At 42.0% G+C, this 17361-nt stretch overlaps 1 pseudogene; it reads left to right on the top strand.

The window, feature by feature from the left end:
- The first annotated feature begins 726 nt into the window (after positions 1-726).
- Positions 727-4247, top strand: LOC120312378 (annotated as a pseudogene).
- The last annotated feature ends 13114 nt before the right edge of the window (positions 4248-17361 follow it).

The following is a 17361-nucleotide window of genomic DNA, read 5'->3' as shown; positions in this document are numbered from 1 at the left end:
CTCCATCTTGACTTCTATACTCACATCCATTCTGACTCCCTAAGACTTTAATAATCTTGTTCAACCACATCTCAAGCATGGAGTGTTCAACCACATCTCAGGCATGGAGAGTACAAGGAAAGGTCATTTCCCAGCATAGCATTAAGCATATCTATATATGGGTGATACCTCACCCAATTCTGGCAGATGATCTCCCCAGTGCTTGGTTGCCTACCATCATAGCCTTAATGTGGTGTTAGAATTTTAGCAGTCCTTACATTTTTGTTTATATATATTGTTATGTCCCGAGCCTTGCAAACGGCTCAGGGCGTTTGCAGGTGGTCCCGGGCAGGTGCAAAGCTGCCCGGGACCAGACAGGCTGTCGCCAGCGCCGTGCGCATGCGCGGGTGCTGGCGCGGGAAAAGTATCGCATTGACCCGGGAAATGTCTATATAAGAAGCTGAGAGGTTTTGGGAGCTGCTGAAGCCATCTACTTGTAAGCTGAACGCAGAATAAAGAAAACTGAGAACTACAACTGCTTCTCGTGTCTTACATTTCCGCGAAGGACTCAACACTGGCGACGAGGATGGGATGTTTTACATCGCCTGGAAAGGAAGAAGGGTAAGCTTACCCAAGTGAGTCCTGAGCGGCGGAACGGTGTCGACTCGGCAGCTACTCGCCAATCCAGTGCACATTCGGGGGTAGGCTGGCTGATAGACCCGTCTCCTGAAGATGGCAAAGGTTGGAAGGCTTTCGGAGTTCGACGTCTCACATCCAGAGCGGTGGGAGTCCTACGTAGCCAGGGTGGAGAACTACTTCAAGGCAAACCAAGTGAGGGAAGAGAGCTTGAAGGCTGCCACCCTGCTTTGTGTTTGCGGTCAAGACGCCTTCGAAATCGCAGAAAACCTTGCAGCACCTGTTCCAGTAGAGTCTGTCAGCTACGCAGATCTGAAGAAGCTACTGAAGGAGCACTTCCAGCCCAAGATGTCCGTCATCGCATGGCGCCACACCTTCGAGCAGAGGGATCAACGATCCGGTGAGTCGGCCAAAGAATACATCGCCGCATTAAGGAAAGCCGCCAAGCACTGCGAGTTCAAGGACCTCGAAGAACGACTGAGGGACCGATTCGTGTGCGGGTTAAGGCATCGAGATCTACAACAGAGACTTTTCGCTAAAGAAGAATTGTCCTTCCAAGATGCCTTAAGAGAAGTCACCGCAGAAGAAGCAGCAGGCGGCGCCGTCAAGAACATGCGGCCGATCAGAAACAGTCCAGAGGTTGCATCCGTGCACCAGGAAGACGTCCAGGGGAACTCCGAGGAGGATCCGGACGAGGAAATCGACCGTCTCCACCCCACGAAGGAAGGAAATCAGAAGGGAAGCTCTTCAGCTCCACTCAAGTGCATCGGCTATGGAGGTCGCCACAGGAGAACCGACTGCAAGTTCCGCTCCGCTACCTGCCGGGCATACGGCAAAGAAGGACACAGTGCAGCTGTGTGTCTGGGCCGACGAAAGGTACAACCTCAGGAAGAACTGCGCCTGAAAGGTACCAGGGTCCCCAGCCAGAATAGGGTAGGGTTTTGTGCTTCGCGAAGAAGCATCCTTAGGACAGGCACACACAAGCCCATTAAGAAAAAGCTGTCACTCAAGGTGAAGCTACAAGGGGTTCCATTAACTATGGAACTAGACACAGGGTCTGCCCTTTCAATCATCTCCTTGCATACATTTAGGAAGATTTGTTCCGGAAGTGAAACTCAGGCCAAGTTAAGGCCTTCTGACATTGTGTTAACAGATTTTCAAAATTCGAGAGTGTGTGTTAAGGGGGAGGCCACCCTTAACGTGCAATACAAGAATTTTGAAGGTCCACTAGACTTATTAGTAGTAGGGGGTGAACGAACGAGTCTCATAGGACTCGATTGGTTTGAGGCCCTGGGGATACACGTCACAGGACTCAACAGCTTACAAACACTCGACCTACAGGAAGTCTGCAAAGAATTTGCAGATGTTTTCAGCCCCCAGCTGGGCACATTCAAAGGACCACCTGTGTCCTTAAAGCTAGACCCCACTGTCACTCCCATTAGGATTAAAGCAAGAAGGTCCCTTTTGCTTTAAAAAGTAAGATTGACACTGAACTAGACAAACTAATCCAACAGGGAATCCTAGAACCTGTTGATTCCAGCCCGTGGGAGACCCCCATTGTCACGCCTCTAAAGGCAAATGGGGACATTCGCATTTGTGCTGACTACAAATGCACTCTTAATAAGGCATTGCAGCAACATGCCTATCCTGTTCCTGTGGTCAGTCATATTCTGGCCTCCCTCAAGGGGGGGCGAGTTTTTGCAAAGCTTGACCTAGCTCAAGCGTATCAACAGCTGCCTGTTGATGATGATGCTGCTATAGCTCAGACTATTGTGACCCACAGGGGAGCCTTTAAGGTAAAAAGGATACAGTTTGGAGTGAATGTCGCTCCTGGGATTTTCCAAAGCGTAATGGAAAACACACTACGGGGCATACCGGGGGTTTGCCCCTACTTTGATGATGTCTTAATTGCAGGAGACTCCACACACACTCTAGCTGAAAGGCTAAGGGCTGTTCTGTTAAGATTCAGGAAAACAGGCCTCAAGCTCAAAAAAGACAACTGCAAGATTGGGGTGCCTTCTACTGAATTTCTGGGGTTCAAAATTGACGCTGCTGGAATTCACCCTGCTGAATCCAAACTAACTGCTATTTTAGAAGCACCTAGGCCAAAGTCTAAGGCCGAACTTCAGGCCTTCCTGGGCCTCCTGAATTTCTACAATTCTTTTCTTCCACATAAAGCCAGTGTAGCTGAGCCTCTTCACAGGCTACTAGACAAGCAAGCAGTGTGGCACTGGTCACAAACACATGAGGCTAGTTTCAATGAGGTCAAGGCTTTACTCACTTCTAACAGTGTACTTGCACACTTCAATGAGTCCCTTCCTGTGTGCATCGCTTGTGATGCTTCCCCTTACGGGGTAGGAGCCGTCCTGAGCCACCTCAGGTCTGATGGAACTCAGGTTCCTGTTGCAGATTACTCCAGAACACTGTCTTCTGCTGAGCGCAACTACGCTCAGATAGACAGGGAGGCTCTGGCTGTTGTTGCTGGAATTAAAAAATTCCACGATTTTCTATAGGGCAGGCATTTCACGGTCTTCACGGACCATAAGCCTCTGCTGGGACTGTTTACCACACGTAAGCAGACTCCCCACATCATTTCCCCTAGAATGCTTAGGTGGTCTATTTTCTTGTCTGCATATGATTTTTCATTACTCCACAAGCCTGGGAAAGAAATGGGCCATGCTGATGGCCTCAGTAGATTGCCTCTGCCAGTAGTAGAAGCTGACCCTGAGCCAGCTGTCAACATTCTATCAATCCAAGCCTTGCCCGAGCTCCCTCTTAGTGCCAGGGATGTTGCTGCTGAAACAGGTACAGATCACACACTTTCACGTGTCCGTTCCTGGGTTTTGTCTGGTTGGCCTGAGCACTGCCCTAGTCCTGAGTTTCATAGTTTCTGGTCCAAAAGGAACGAGCTGTCCCTTTCTCAGGGTTGTCTGCTTTGGGGAAACAGAGTTGTCATTCCCACCTCAATGAGGACTAGGGTCTTAGAATCCCTCCACGAGGGTCATCCTGGCATTGTTCGTATGAAGGCTCTTGCGCGCAGCCACTTGTGGTGGCCTGGTTTAGATAAAGATATTGAGGCTAAGGTGCATGCATGCCACCTGTGCCAACGATCTCGCCCAGAGATGCCCCAAGCTCCTGTGCATAGATGGGAGGAAACACAGTCCCCATGGTCTAGGGTGCACATTGACTACGCTGGGCCCTTTCAGGGCCAGTTCTTCTTGGTCCTTGTTGACAGCCATTCAAAATGGCTTGAGGTTGTACCTGTCTCATCCACCACCACTGCAAAGACTATTCAGGTACTGAGGGGGATTTTTGCTGCACACGGGCTTCCAGATGTCATTGTGTCTGACAACAACCCTCAATTCACTTCCTCCGAATTCCAAGCTTTCTTACAGGCTAACATGATTCGTCATGCCATGTCTGCACCCTTCCACCCGTCCACCAACGTTATGGCTGAACGTATGGTGCGCATCACGAAGGACGCATTGAAAAGACTCACCTACGGGGACTGGCATCATAGGTTGGCTGACTTTCTCCTTTCTTATCGCATCACACCGTCTACTTCTACAGGGAGAAGCCCAGCTGAACTTCGTTGGGGGCGTCAACTTACTACTAAACTTGACCGGTTGCATCCGGACAGACTGCCTTCATCTACCTCACATCCTAGGGCACCTAGACAACTACTTGTGGGTGCCCCGGTTTGGGCTCGCAATTACGGGCCTGGTCATACATGGGTCCCCGCTTCTATTTCCAAGGTCACAGGTCCTCTCTCCTACGAGGTAGCCCTGGACAACGGTCGTGTCCTGCGTCGGCACATCGACCAACTTCGCCCTAGGCGGGACCTTTCAGATGAGACTCCTGGGTCTTTTCCAGGGGGGGAGGGGGACCCTTTGGAGCAAAGGGAAGGGCACGAGTTGCTGCCCATCTCCACTGATGGAGCCACTGACAGCCCATTTCAAGCTTCCGCAAGTACTCCGAAAAGGAATTCATGGAGCTTACCCACACAACAGGCACTCACGCCTACTCCAGCCAGGGAGTCACCCCGGGGGCATACTCACTTTCCACACACATCACACAACACTCCAGTCACGGAGGATACCCGGGAGCATCCCAACAAATCATTCCCCGCAAGAGAGCTGGCACACAATCCCCAGAGTTGGCCTGACCTTACCCCTAATCCTACAGGGGGTCAAACTTACAGGGAGGTGGTCGAGGAACCAAGTCCCGACCGCAACACCTCTAGCCCAAATCAGGGAGTAACTGAGTTTTGGGAAGGTACAGAGACCCACACGAGCCCGGACACAGAACGGGGCTTAGGGATTGGACAGCCTCCTGACAGGTCTTGGACGGACCTAGGAGGTTCTATAGAGACGCCCAGCAGTGGCTATCACTTCAAGGGGCCCGAGGGCCTACAGCTAGGCAGGTCAACCAGGTCACAAAGTGACAGAAGCCCTGGCCTGACGAGCCCGGTGGGCGAGCAAGCAGGCCAGGCATTGGGGCAAAGTCCTTGGAAGGCACCAAGGCATGATAAGGGGAACAGGCTCTTGTCACCCCTCAGTCAGGGAACACCTGTCAGAAACCCAGAGCTGAGAAGGTCACAGAGAGCAAGGAAGTCTCCTAAATACTTAGAGGATTACATAACATTGCTGGCTAAACAAAAGCCAGGTAACGGTAGGAGCACTGAGAAGCAGAACACTGTATAAAATAATGATTATATGTTGGTAGTAGTTTTAGCCCGGGGGAAAGGGGTATTATGTCCCGAGCCTTGCAAATGGCTCGGGGCGTTTGCAGGCGGTCCCGGACAGGTGCAAAGCTGCCCGGGACCAGACAGGCTGTTGCCAGCGCCGTGCGCATGCGCGGGTGCTGGCGCGGGAAAAGTATCGCATTGACCCGGGAAATGTCTATATAAGAAGCTGAGAGGTTTTGGGAGCTGCTGAAGCCATCTACTTGTAAGCTGAACGCAGAATAAAGAAAACTGAGAACTACAACTGCTTCTCGTGTCTTACATTTCCACGAAGGACTCAACATATATCATATAGAAATAAGGATTTGCTAAAAGCAGGACACTGTCATCACTGAATCTGCAATGTTAGTCAGTAGTGGGAACAATCTGCTATCCTGAAGTAAGAGGCTATTGACCAGCAAAAAAAGCCAAAGTGTTAGAAGGTAGCTTGAGTTATCTCATAGAGGTCTCCAACCAATGATGGACTAATAAAAAGTCTCTCATATATTTTAAATTGTAACTATAACTGAAAGAAAAAAATCAAGCTACTTCCTTGATATGACCAAAAATAGTATGTGAAAAGAAATAAATAGCTACGGTGTTATAGATTCCTCGTTAATTGATGTATAAGTTTTCATTACTCCCTGCTGCCCTGTGGTGTTGAAAATTGTTTGGAACACATTTTGCTTTTAAACCAGTGTCTTAGAAAGTGATTGTGCTATTTTCTGTTGAAAACTTTATTTTTATCAACAACTTATGACCCACACTGCTCCAAGCACCATCTAATGGTTATGCCACCAGGTTCATTAATCAAACTGAAAGCACATAATGGCTGGGTTCACACCAGTTTTGTTCAACTATACCTCCCAGGATCCTTTGCCATTGACCATACTAGGAGAGATTTATGAAAAATGTCTTCAAAATTTCCATAAGATACCAAGTTTCAGGTCACAGCCATACTAAACATGCTGTGGTTGGTTTGATTTTGGCTTATACTGTAATTCAGCTGTTACATTTTATAATCCTAGGTTGATGGCTCAGTGTTACATGTAAATATTCCCTCTGCACCTTAATTAACAAATCATTGTTCAAAAAAGTCATAGTTTAATACAATGGAATATAACATGAAGTTTGGGGCTACCTTAAATTTTAAAACATTAAAAATGTTTAAAACTTTTAATGTGACAGAAAGAAATAGTTATTAAATAAATGAATGTAAATCATCTCAATTTATTGGATTGCTTTAGTAAACAAGTAAAGAACTTGTCTTTCCTTCAGAAGTTCTGAGTGCCCCATTGCTGGAGGCTTTTGAGAAGAGGCTGGACAGCTACTTGTCTGGAATGGTGTAGGATCTCCTGTTCGAGCAGGGAGTTGGATTAGAAGAGCTGTAAGGCTCCTTCCAACTCTATGATTATGTCTAGGTCTATAAGTAAGGAACCCAAAGCTGTATGGATCATGATCAAGCTGCTTCATTTTATTCATGTTTCATGATGAGATTAAGCTTGAAACTACTGATGGCTGGACTTTGAGTGGATTCTGGATATATTTCTTTCCTGGAAAATCTGGTCAAATTGACTAAAAACTTGCCTCCTCATTTTTAAGGCCTCATTTTCAGGAGATTGTGAAATCATAGACATGGAAGGAGTTATATAAATCAGAATGTCCATCCGTTGCTGCACACAAGATCCAAATGAAAGCATCCATGACAGATGGTTGGCCAATCTCTACTTGATTACATTTCAGATGGGGAATCATTTATCACTGGCAGGAGATGTCATGTAACTTTCAATAACTTTCAATACAGATTCAAAATCAGAATATGTATTCTTGTAATTTAAATCCATAATTCTGCATTCTTCCCATTGGGATTATAGAGTTAAGGTCTTGACATTCTTCTGGGTGACAGTCTTGCAGCTACTTGAAGACTCTGTTGTTTAATCTTCTCTTCTCAAGGCATTAGCCTTGCAAAATTGATCAGACTAGGAAATCAGGAATGCTAATGCTATTTTTATTACAAAGTTCTAGTAACAGAATGTTGCAAGTCTGAATGTGCATCCTCTCTCCCTTTATCTTCAAGAGAACTAGAGTAATTCAAATCTCAAATGGTTTCTCAAATTACATTTCTGACTCATACTCAAATGTATTTTATCTAACCATAGTCTTGCTTTCAGCTCTTCTTTCTGTTTTTCAGGTTACTCTTACAGACCAGTACCTCAGGCTAAGGATTTTCAATTTCTTTAGTCTCTCTTCATCTTTTTATCCTTTTGCTCTCCTTTGAATTATTCTAGTTCTATACTACATGCAATTCTCAAAGTGAAATCAGATTAACAAAGAATGGAGTGCAATTGTTGCTTATTATAATTTTGAAACTATACTTCTGTTGATACAACTTAAAAATGCATATGCAGCCACAGCACACTGCTGAATCATATTTAATTTATAATCAACTATTATTCCATTATCTTTTTCCCAGGTGACATTACCCTGGCAACTAACTCCTTTTTAGGCTGAAAAAGTAAGTCTCATTTTTGACTACCTCAACTACTTTTCCCGCAATGTTCCTAGTATGTATCTGTTAAACTTTGTTATCTTATTTTAAGACCTTTCAAGACTGTATATTATCAAGTTCATTTTGAACATTGTTTCCTCGAGGCTCTTAGCCTTTTTTTTTTACCCAATTTTATGTCATTTGCAGATTTGATAAGTATTCCATTCATCTTCTCAACTGAGTGACAAATAGAGAATCCAGTCAGTGCTTCATTCCATTCTAAAGAAGAACTATTGATGAATAATATTTGAGTGCAGTTTTTGAGCAAGCCATATAGACAATGTGGTGTAATAGTTAATGTGCTGCAAGTACAGAGAATCAGTTTCTAGTACATCCTCGGATGAGTCCTCTGGATGATTTTGGTCTGATGATTTGCTCTTAGTCATAGATTGAGAAGATGAAAATCATCTAACTACTAGTTCATAATGGACCAATATTATGGTTCTTCCCCTTTAATGAAGAGGCCTTCATCTTGTAGTGGAGTTAATTGGACTGCAATAACAACAACAACAACAACAACAACAATAACAAGCAAGCTAGAACAGATGAAAGAAAAGAAGCTGAAGAACAAGAAGACCAAAGAATACCTAATCAAGAAATACCACTTAGAAACAAGGAAGATCAAGGAAGCACTGGAAATAATAAAGCAACAAATAACAGCTATAGCCAGGAAAATCAGTAGATATGAAGCTCGAATTGCAAACTATAGGCAGAACCTCCAATTTCAATCCAATCAGAAACGTTTCTACCAATCCATCAATGGAGAAACTGCAAGGAATCAGTCAGTACCTGACAAGGAAGAAACAGTGCAGTTCTGGAAGCAGATATGGGATAACCCAAAGAAATACAACAAGGATGTGGCTTGGTTAAAAGAGGTGGATGCAAATAAAACAGAAGTTGAAATGAAAGAACTAGTAATAACAACAAAAATGGTAGAAAAAAGAGCAAAGAAAATCAAAAATTGGTCAGCACCAGGTGAAGATGAACTGCATGGGTTTTGGTTGAAACATCTAACTGTTATACACCCACTCATTGCCAAGCAGTTCAACAATATACTACAAGGAGGAGAAATTGAAAAGTGGCTAACAACTGGGAAAACCTACCTAATAATGAAAAATCCAGCAAAAGGGGCAACACCAGGCAACTACAGGCCAATTACCTGCTTACCAACAACTTTCAAATTACTAACCGGTGTGGTAGCTGATGCAGTACAACAGCATCTAGTTCAGTGTTTCTCAACCTCGACAATTTTAAGGCATGTGGACTTCAACTCCCAGAATTCCACAGCCACATGGGAGTTGAAGTCCACATGCCTTAAAATTGTCAAAGTTGAGAAACACTGAACTAGTTGAAAACAATCTCTTTCCACCTGAGCAGAAGGAAACTGCCCCAATAGCAGAGGAACAAAAGATCAACTCCTAATATTTATTTATTTATTTATTTATTTATTTATTTATTTATTTATTTATTTATTTATGAGACTTATATACCGCTTTAAATGCAAGCACTCTTTAAGCGGTGTACACCAGTAAGCAATGTATATATATATTTACATTGCCCCCAACAATCTGGGTCTTCATTTTACCTACCTCGGAAGGATGGAAGGCTGAGTCAACCTTGAGCCGGTGAGATTTGAACCGCTGACCTGACCTGCTGAACACAGTCAGCTAAAGTGACCTGCAGTACTGCACTCTAACTGCTGCGCCACCTCGGCTCATTAATAGACATTAATGATCTTGGAAAACTGCAAGAAAAGGAAGACCAACCTTAATGTGGCATGGATTGACTACAAAAAGGCATTTGACTCTCTGCCACATGACTGGATAATCAAGTGCCTAGAAATAACAGAAGTCAGTAGAAACATCACAAAATTTGTGCAAAGATCGATGGCACAATGGAAGACACAGTTGCAGATCAATGGTGAGAGACTGGGAGAGGTTAATATCAAGAGAGGAATATTTCAAGGAGATTCATTGTCACCATTACTATTGCGCTGTTTCCTCTGTCAACAATACTGAATAACTCAGGACATCGCTATCAAACATCAAAAACATCTACCAGACTATCCCATCTCCTTTACATGGATGATCTGAAACTGTATGGAAAAACATCATCTGAAATAGAATCGCTGCTCAACACTGTCCATATATATAGCCAAGATATTGATAGTGATAGGCTCCTTGGGTGCAATCCCAAAACAACTGGAGCACCACTTGAACACCATTGGCATTGACAAATTCGCTATTAGTCAATTGCAAAAGGCGGCCTTACTAGGAACTGCTTCCATCCTGCGACGATATCTGTAATACCATCAAACGTCCACATCTGCCTATCCCAGGTCCTGGGTAAGGACTCGATAGGTAGACAAAATGTCAAATCCAGTCTGAACATCTGGCTGACTGTGCGATGATCCATAATAATAATAATAGTAATAGTAATAATAATAATATAGCCAAGATATTGCAATGGAGTTTGGTTTGGACAAATGTGCCACACTTACTATCAAACAATGAAAAATAGTGAAAACTGAAGGAATCAAGATGCCCCACAAAAATAACATTAAGAGTCTGGATGAGGAAGATTACTACAAATACTTGGGTATCCTTCAAGCTGACAACATCAAGCACACTGAAGTCAAGAAAAAGATTAGAGGTGAATACATCAAGAGAATGAAGAAGATCTTAAAGTCCAAACTCAATGGAGGAAATACCATGAAGGCAATCAACACCTGGGCAATTCCAGTCATTAGATACACAGCTGGAATAGTGGACTGGACTCAAGCAGAATTAAAAGCAATGGATAGGAAGATCAGAAAAATAATGACAATGAATAATGGCCTTCATCTATGCAGTGACATTGACAGACTCTACCTACCAAGGCAAATAGATGGGCGTGGAATGCTGCAAGTACATCACATGGTTGAAGAAGAAAAAATGGCTTTGGAAGAATATCTGAAGGACAATGATGAAGATGCACTGGAATTAGTATATCAGGAAGGCTTACTGACTAACGGAGAGACCAAACTAGCCTACAAGAAAGATCAAATGAAGAACAGAATAGAGGCATGGGAAGACAAAACACTACATGGCCAGTACATTTTTAAAAAATAGCTGGGAAAGCAGATAATAACAAGACCTGGCAATGGCTAAGAGCAGGAAAATTGAAGAAAGAGACTGAGGGACTAATTCTGGCTGCACAAGACCAAGCTTTAAGGACAAATGCATACAAAGTCAAAATTGAGAAGACAGCAACAGACAGTAAGTGCCGCCTATGCAAAGAAGCTGAAGAAACAGTGGACCACTTGGTAAGCTGTTGCAAGAAGATTGCACAAACTGATTACAAGCAGCGGCATGACAAAGTACAACAATGGTGCATTGGAAGATCTGCAAAAAATATCATTTGCCTGTAAGCAAAAACTGGTGGGATCATAAAATAGAGAAAGTCATAGAAAATGATAAAATTAAACTGCTCTGGGACTTCAGAATTCAAACAGACAAGCACCTGCAACATAACACCCCAGACTTAACAATTGTCGATAAGAAAGACAAAAAAGTCTGGATAGTGGACGTGGCAGTGCCTGGAGACAGCAGAATAGATGAGAAAGAACTGGAGAAGATAACAAACTACAAAGACCTACAAATAGAAATAGAAAGACTGTGGCAAAGGCAAGCAAGGATAGTACCAATAGTAATAGGCACCTTGGATGAAATCCCAAAGCAACTAGAGCACCACTTGAACACCATTGGCACTGACAAATTTCCCATTAGTCAATTGCAAAAGGCGGCCTTACTAGGAACTGCTTCCATCCTGCGACGATATCTGTAATACCATCAAACATCCACAATTGCCTAACCCAGGTCCTTGGGAAGAACTCGATAGGTAGACAAAAATGCCAAATCCAGTCTGAACATCTGGTTGACTGTGTGATGATCAATAATAATAGAAATAGAATGACTGCAGCAAAAGAAAGCAAAGGTGGCACCAATAGTGATAGACATCTTGGGTGCAATCTTAAAACATCTGGATCATTATTTAAACACCATTGCACCCTGACAAAATCAATGCCAGTGATTGGCAAAAGGCAGCCATACTTAGTACAGGTTGCATCTTTATTCCCACTAAACAACATCTGCCTATCTCTTTAATCACTAGATTAAATGATGACATAGCTACCACTTTACATTTGGTAGCAAGTCATCTGGAGAAACTTGGAAGTTATGTCAGGATGCTTTTCATTGATTATAGTTTGGCTTTTAATACTATTCTGCCAGCTATTCTTATTGAAAAGCTGACTGACTTGAAGTTCCATCCCTCTATCTGTGATTGGATTAATGACTTTCTGAGGGACCGGCTACAAACAGTAAGGGTTGGGTCTGTCTTATCCACTCCCCTGAAGCTTGGCACTGGCTCGCCACAGGGCTGTGTGCTTAGCCCCTACCTGTACTCATTGTACACATATGATTGTGTATCATCCGACCCATCCACTGAGACCATCAAGTTCGCAGATGATACCACCATGGTGGAGATGAGACAGCGTACAGGGGGGAGGTACAAAAACTATCCTCATGGTGCCTAGAGAACAACCTGCACCTGAACATTGGCAAGACGAAGGAGATTGTGCTAGACTTCCGGAGGAAAAGAGAGGAACCTGCCCCACTTTACATTGGAGGGGACTGTATGGAGAGTTTCCTCCTTCAAACTCCTGGGAGTCTACCTCTGTGAAGATCTTACCTGGAAAACTAATACAGCCCAGGTGGCCAGAAAGGCCCAACAGAGATTCCACTTTCTCAGGGTTTTGTGGAAGAACAGGATAGAACGACGACTCATGACCTTCTTCTATCGGTCTACTATTGAAAGTGTTCTCACATATTGTATTGTGGTTTGGTATGCCGGCCTGACAGCGCGGACAGGAAGGTATTGCAGAGGGTGGTGAGCATGGCACAAGACATCGTGGGCTGTCCACTGGATGACACCACCAGGGCCCGTTGCCTTGGCAGAGTGAGGAAAATTCTCAGGGATGACTCACACCCTGGTTGGTACCTTTTTACTCTCCTACCATCGGGTAGGAGATACAGAAACATAGCCAGCTGTACCAACAGACTGAAGAACAGCTTTTATCTATGGGCTGTCAGGCTTCTGAATGGGGCATAACTTTATAAATTTATGCATGACAGACTCATGAGGCCAGCGTGATGTGCAATTAGTTCACAGGGTGAAATAAGTTGGGGGGTTGTAGTCACCGTGAGTTTGTGGTGAGGGGGGCACAGAGGGAGGCTCAGCCAATTTCACTGTATACGTTATACTTTGATAATAAAGGGTTTATTATTTTATTATTACTAGGTGGATTAAAAAGTCAAATCCAGTTTAAATACCTGGCCCACTGGGTGACTAACCCTAATAATGTGTTCCTTTAATTGTCACACAATCCATCTCACATTTAACCAGTTTGCAAATAAGGGTTTATTTGGGAACATATTAGGGATAATTGTCAAATCCCTTTAACTTTTCACTTTACTGTATCTCTTAATTGTAACACTTCAAATTTCAGTCATAGGTCAATGATAGAATTCTTCAGTTTAAAAAAATGCCAAACCAAAATTAATACTTTTCATAGATGTAGTAGTTTTATATGAGTAAAGATATGTATATGATCTATAAAAACAGTAAGTTATTATAACTATTTGTGGGCACCCTTAGAATACCACTGTGAAAAATGAATGCTACTTTTGTTTCCATTCTTAAAATAATTGAATCTATATTGGGATTCATAATACTTTTGCATCTTGAAATGATTAGACATTGGGAATCTAAGTATATATTGTATTTTTCATATTTGTGTCCACTCCCTCTCAGCAAAACTATTATCTTCCCAGTCAAAAGCATGGGAAGAAATGCATTTGTCAGCCCTATAACTAACTGCATAGACAGAGTGTAAGAGTGGAGCATTATTTTTGATTAAATTTTCAAAAGGCGTTTTGACATATGTGAAAGCGTGAAAGAGGTACCAGTTTGTAACCATCTATAGCAGTGGTGTCCTTTCCTGGGATTGCACTACTATTTGCAGCTGCCACACAATTTTGAGAAAATACATGGCTGTTTTAAGGACTTGTTGTGATAGATGCTGCATTTATAGCTTATGTGCTCCAGTTTTAGACATGAAAACTGAAGTGTTGCATGGTGCTAAGGTCTTCCTGCTCTGTATCATAACACAAATTGCAACCCTTCTCTCATAATTTTGCATTCAGAATGGCTAAGAACTAAAATTTTAATTTTTAAGAGATATAACTAATATACCATACCACTTTTCTGCATTATTGGCTATATTAATCAGTATATAATAATGTAGATATTCCAATTTATCTTTCTGTACTTCAAAATTGTATCTTTGCAACAAGACTGATTTTGTAGTTATGGACACATCATGGCACCTGAATATTTTTTTCCAAGATCTCCATTGCTGCTCTCCCAAGTGCTAGTCTAATTGAAGGCTGGTAGCTTTACTGTTGATAGTTGAATCTAAAAAGCAGAAATTATCCATTACTTCAATATTTTGATTCTCATTTCTAGGGCTAATGTCATTAGTTCAGTTTCCTTTCTATTCAGTTTTAATCCCATGTTTCCCAGTGCTTCTTGATTCTCATTATTAGAGCTTCCAGATCCACTGAATTTTTGGCTATTAAAGTAATGTAATCAGCATAGCATAGGATTACTGATATTCCTTTCTCCAGTTTTAAAGCCAATGCAATCCAGTTTTCATTAGATATATTCAACATATAGGTTGAATTAATAAAGAAATTATTAAAATTAACTGAAATATAAATTAAATTAAACAAGTTAATTATTAATTTAATGTTATTATTAATCTTAATTAATAATTAATTAATAATTAACATCATAGATCATGATGCCTCAGTTAGCTGAGTTTGTCAGTTGGAAAGCTGATGCCTGGGTTCCAGGCCTGAGTGTTGTGCAACAGGATGAACTCCTGTTACTTGCCCCAGCTCCTGTCCACCTAGCAGACTGAAAGCAAGCACCTGCGAGTAGATAAATAGGTACCACTTTGGTGGCAAGTAACAATGTTCTGTGTGCCTTAGATTTATAGCTATGCTGGCTACATGACCACAGAAAATGTTTTCAGACAACACTGGCTCCTTCGGCTAAGAAACAGAGATGAACATCACCCCCTACAGTTGGACATGACTGGACAGGGGAAAACTTTACCTTTGATAAGGAAAAATATATAGCCTTGTCTCCTTTGTCCAATGTGAGCTAATCTGTTTCACCAGGTATAGTTTTACATAAAGATAATAAGATGTTCAGGGATTCCATTTTCCTAAATACACTCCACCATGCAATATGATCAATACAATCAAAGATCTTTTTTAAAACAATGAAATTCATATTGACTTTTTGGTAGTCTTTGTTTTCTCAATTATCCATTATCTACAATAATATCTTTTATTTATTGGCCTTTTCCAAAGCCAACTTGTCATCTTCCTTCCCTCCGCCACCCCAACACAATAAGGCAGCACTGGACTTGGGGAACTACAACTGTAGTGTAGCAAAAAGCCTTCATCTTAAAAAAAGTGGAAGAATGAGAATAGACAACATAGTTACAACATAGTAAAAAGAAATCAAGTATAATTGCAAAATCAGATGTGATTGTAAAGATATGGCAAGCAGAAAGAATTGATAAAATGGTTATGCAAAGAGCATGCCTAAACTAGACAGAACAAATCCTGATCTTCTGTTCTCAGGAGGCTGAATCAAAGACAATGGTAGTGCTGGCCACACTATTGTGTCAGTTCGTAACCCTGGGATCTTATACCTTTAGGCGGCCACCCAACTAAACTGAAAAATGGAATAGAAAAATTTCTATTACTAGGTATAAAAGCAGAGTACAATTTTATAAAAATTTGTCTAGTCTTGTCAGTAGGAATCTTGCTTCTGGCATCCAACATATTGCCAAGAATGTTAAGCCAACTCCTTTTAATCCTTTATCTGCTTCATATCTGCTTGCATAGAGCCAGGATATTCTTTATGGGTGACTAACGTTCCATCTCATCATCCTTCATCTTGACTCCAGCAATCTAATGTCATCCACTTTGAATAATACAATACAATTTTTGTGATAAGATATTTCCTGGAGGAGGAAGAAAAAAATATATATCGGAGATCTGGAAGCAAATTCCTTTGAAACTCAGGTAACTAGTAATTTACATGGATTATCCCAAAAATTATAGAAAGGTGTAGAATGTTGTAAGGTAGTTTAACAACAGAAAATAAGACTGAGCATAAAACAGAAATTTGAAGGCCAGTTTTATGGATACACCCCTATATCTCTGGGGAGTGGACATTATTTATTTATTTATTTATGAGACTTTTATACTGCTTTAAGTGCAAGCACTCTCTAAGCGGTGTACACCAGTAAGCAATGTATATATATATATATATTTACATTGCCCCCAACAATCTGGGTCCTCATTTTACCTACCTTGGAAGGATGGAAGGCTGAGTCAACCTTGAGCCGGTGAGATTTGAACCGCTGACCTGCTGAACATAGTCAGCTAGAGTGGCCTGCAGTACATTAGAGATAGATTGACTATGACGTAGCACAAATTTGATGCATGGAAACAGAATTTATCCCCCTGAGAAAGAGACTCCAAAAAGTCCAGTAAGAAGCAATATAATTCACTGCACAGGTAGAAAATAAAAGTCTAGTCCTCACATTTCTAAGTGGTTCCAAGGAGTCCTATTTGCAATCCTAGAGAATTAAATAGTAATAGCAATAGCAATAGCACTTAGACTTATATACTGCTTTACAGTCCTAGCTAAGAGGTTTATAGAGTCAGCATACTGCCCCCAAGAATCTGGGTCCTCATTTTCCCGCCTCAGAAGGCTGGATGGCTGAGTCAATTCTGAGCTGATCACGATCGAAGGAATCAAACCTCTGGCAGTCAGCAGTATTAGCCTTCAATACTGCATTCTAACCACTACACCAATATGGCTTCTAAACCATAATGATGGACTTCTGATCTAATTAGATATGAGTTGTTTCTCGTACTGCTGGATTTCTTCAGATTACTGAGCACAATATACATGCATAATCTATAAAGATGCTTTGTGTTCTGCAGCTTGCTAAAAGAAGTGATTTCAGAGTTGACTTCACAATTTCTCCCTAGAATTTGCTCTTTATTGTGGTTTTATAATTTTACAAAAAAGAAAGCAAGCAAAATAAATCAATGTGAAGGAAATAATGTGGGGGGAAAAAGCACGTGCAGCAAACTGCCATGCTTCCCCCCCCACAGCCAGAAGGTCATCCCCTTTTGACTTAATATCTCACCTACCTAAATAAATAATATGTTTAAGTTCCCTCTTATCTCTTCCTGTCTTTGTTAGTTCCTTCTGCTTTTCATCTCCCTGTATTTGTTTTTACCTGGTCTCTGAACAGGTAATATGTTACTAGAAAATAGTT

The sequence above is a fragment of the Crotalus tigris genome, unplaced genomic scaffold (assembly GCF_016545835.1).
Source record: "Crotalus tigris isolate CLP2741 ecotype Arizona unplaced genomic scaffold, ASM1654583v1 scf7180000018489.288463, whole genome shotgun sequence".
NCBI lineage: Eukaryota > Metazoa > Chordata > Lepidosauria > Squamata > Viperidae > Crotalus > Crotalus tigris.
This window is presented reverse-complemented; position numbering and strand designations above follow the sequence as displayed.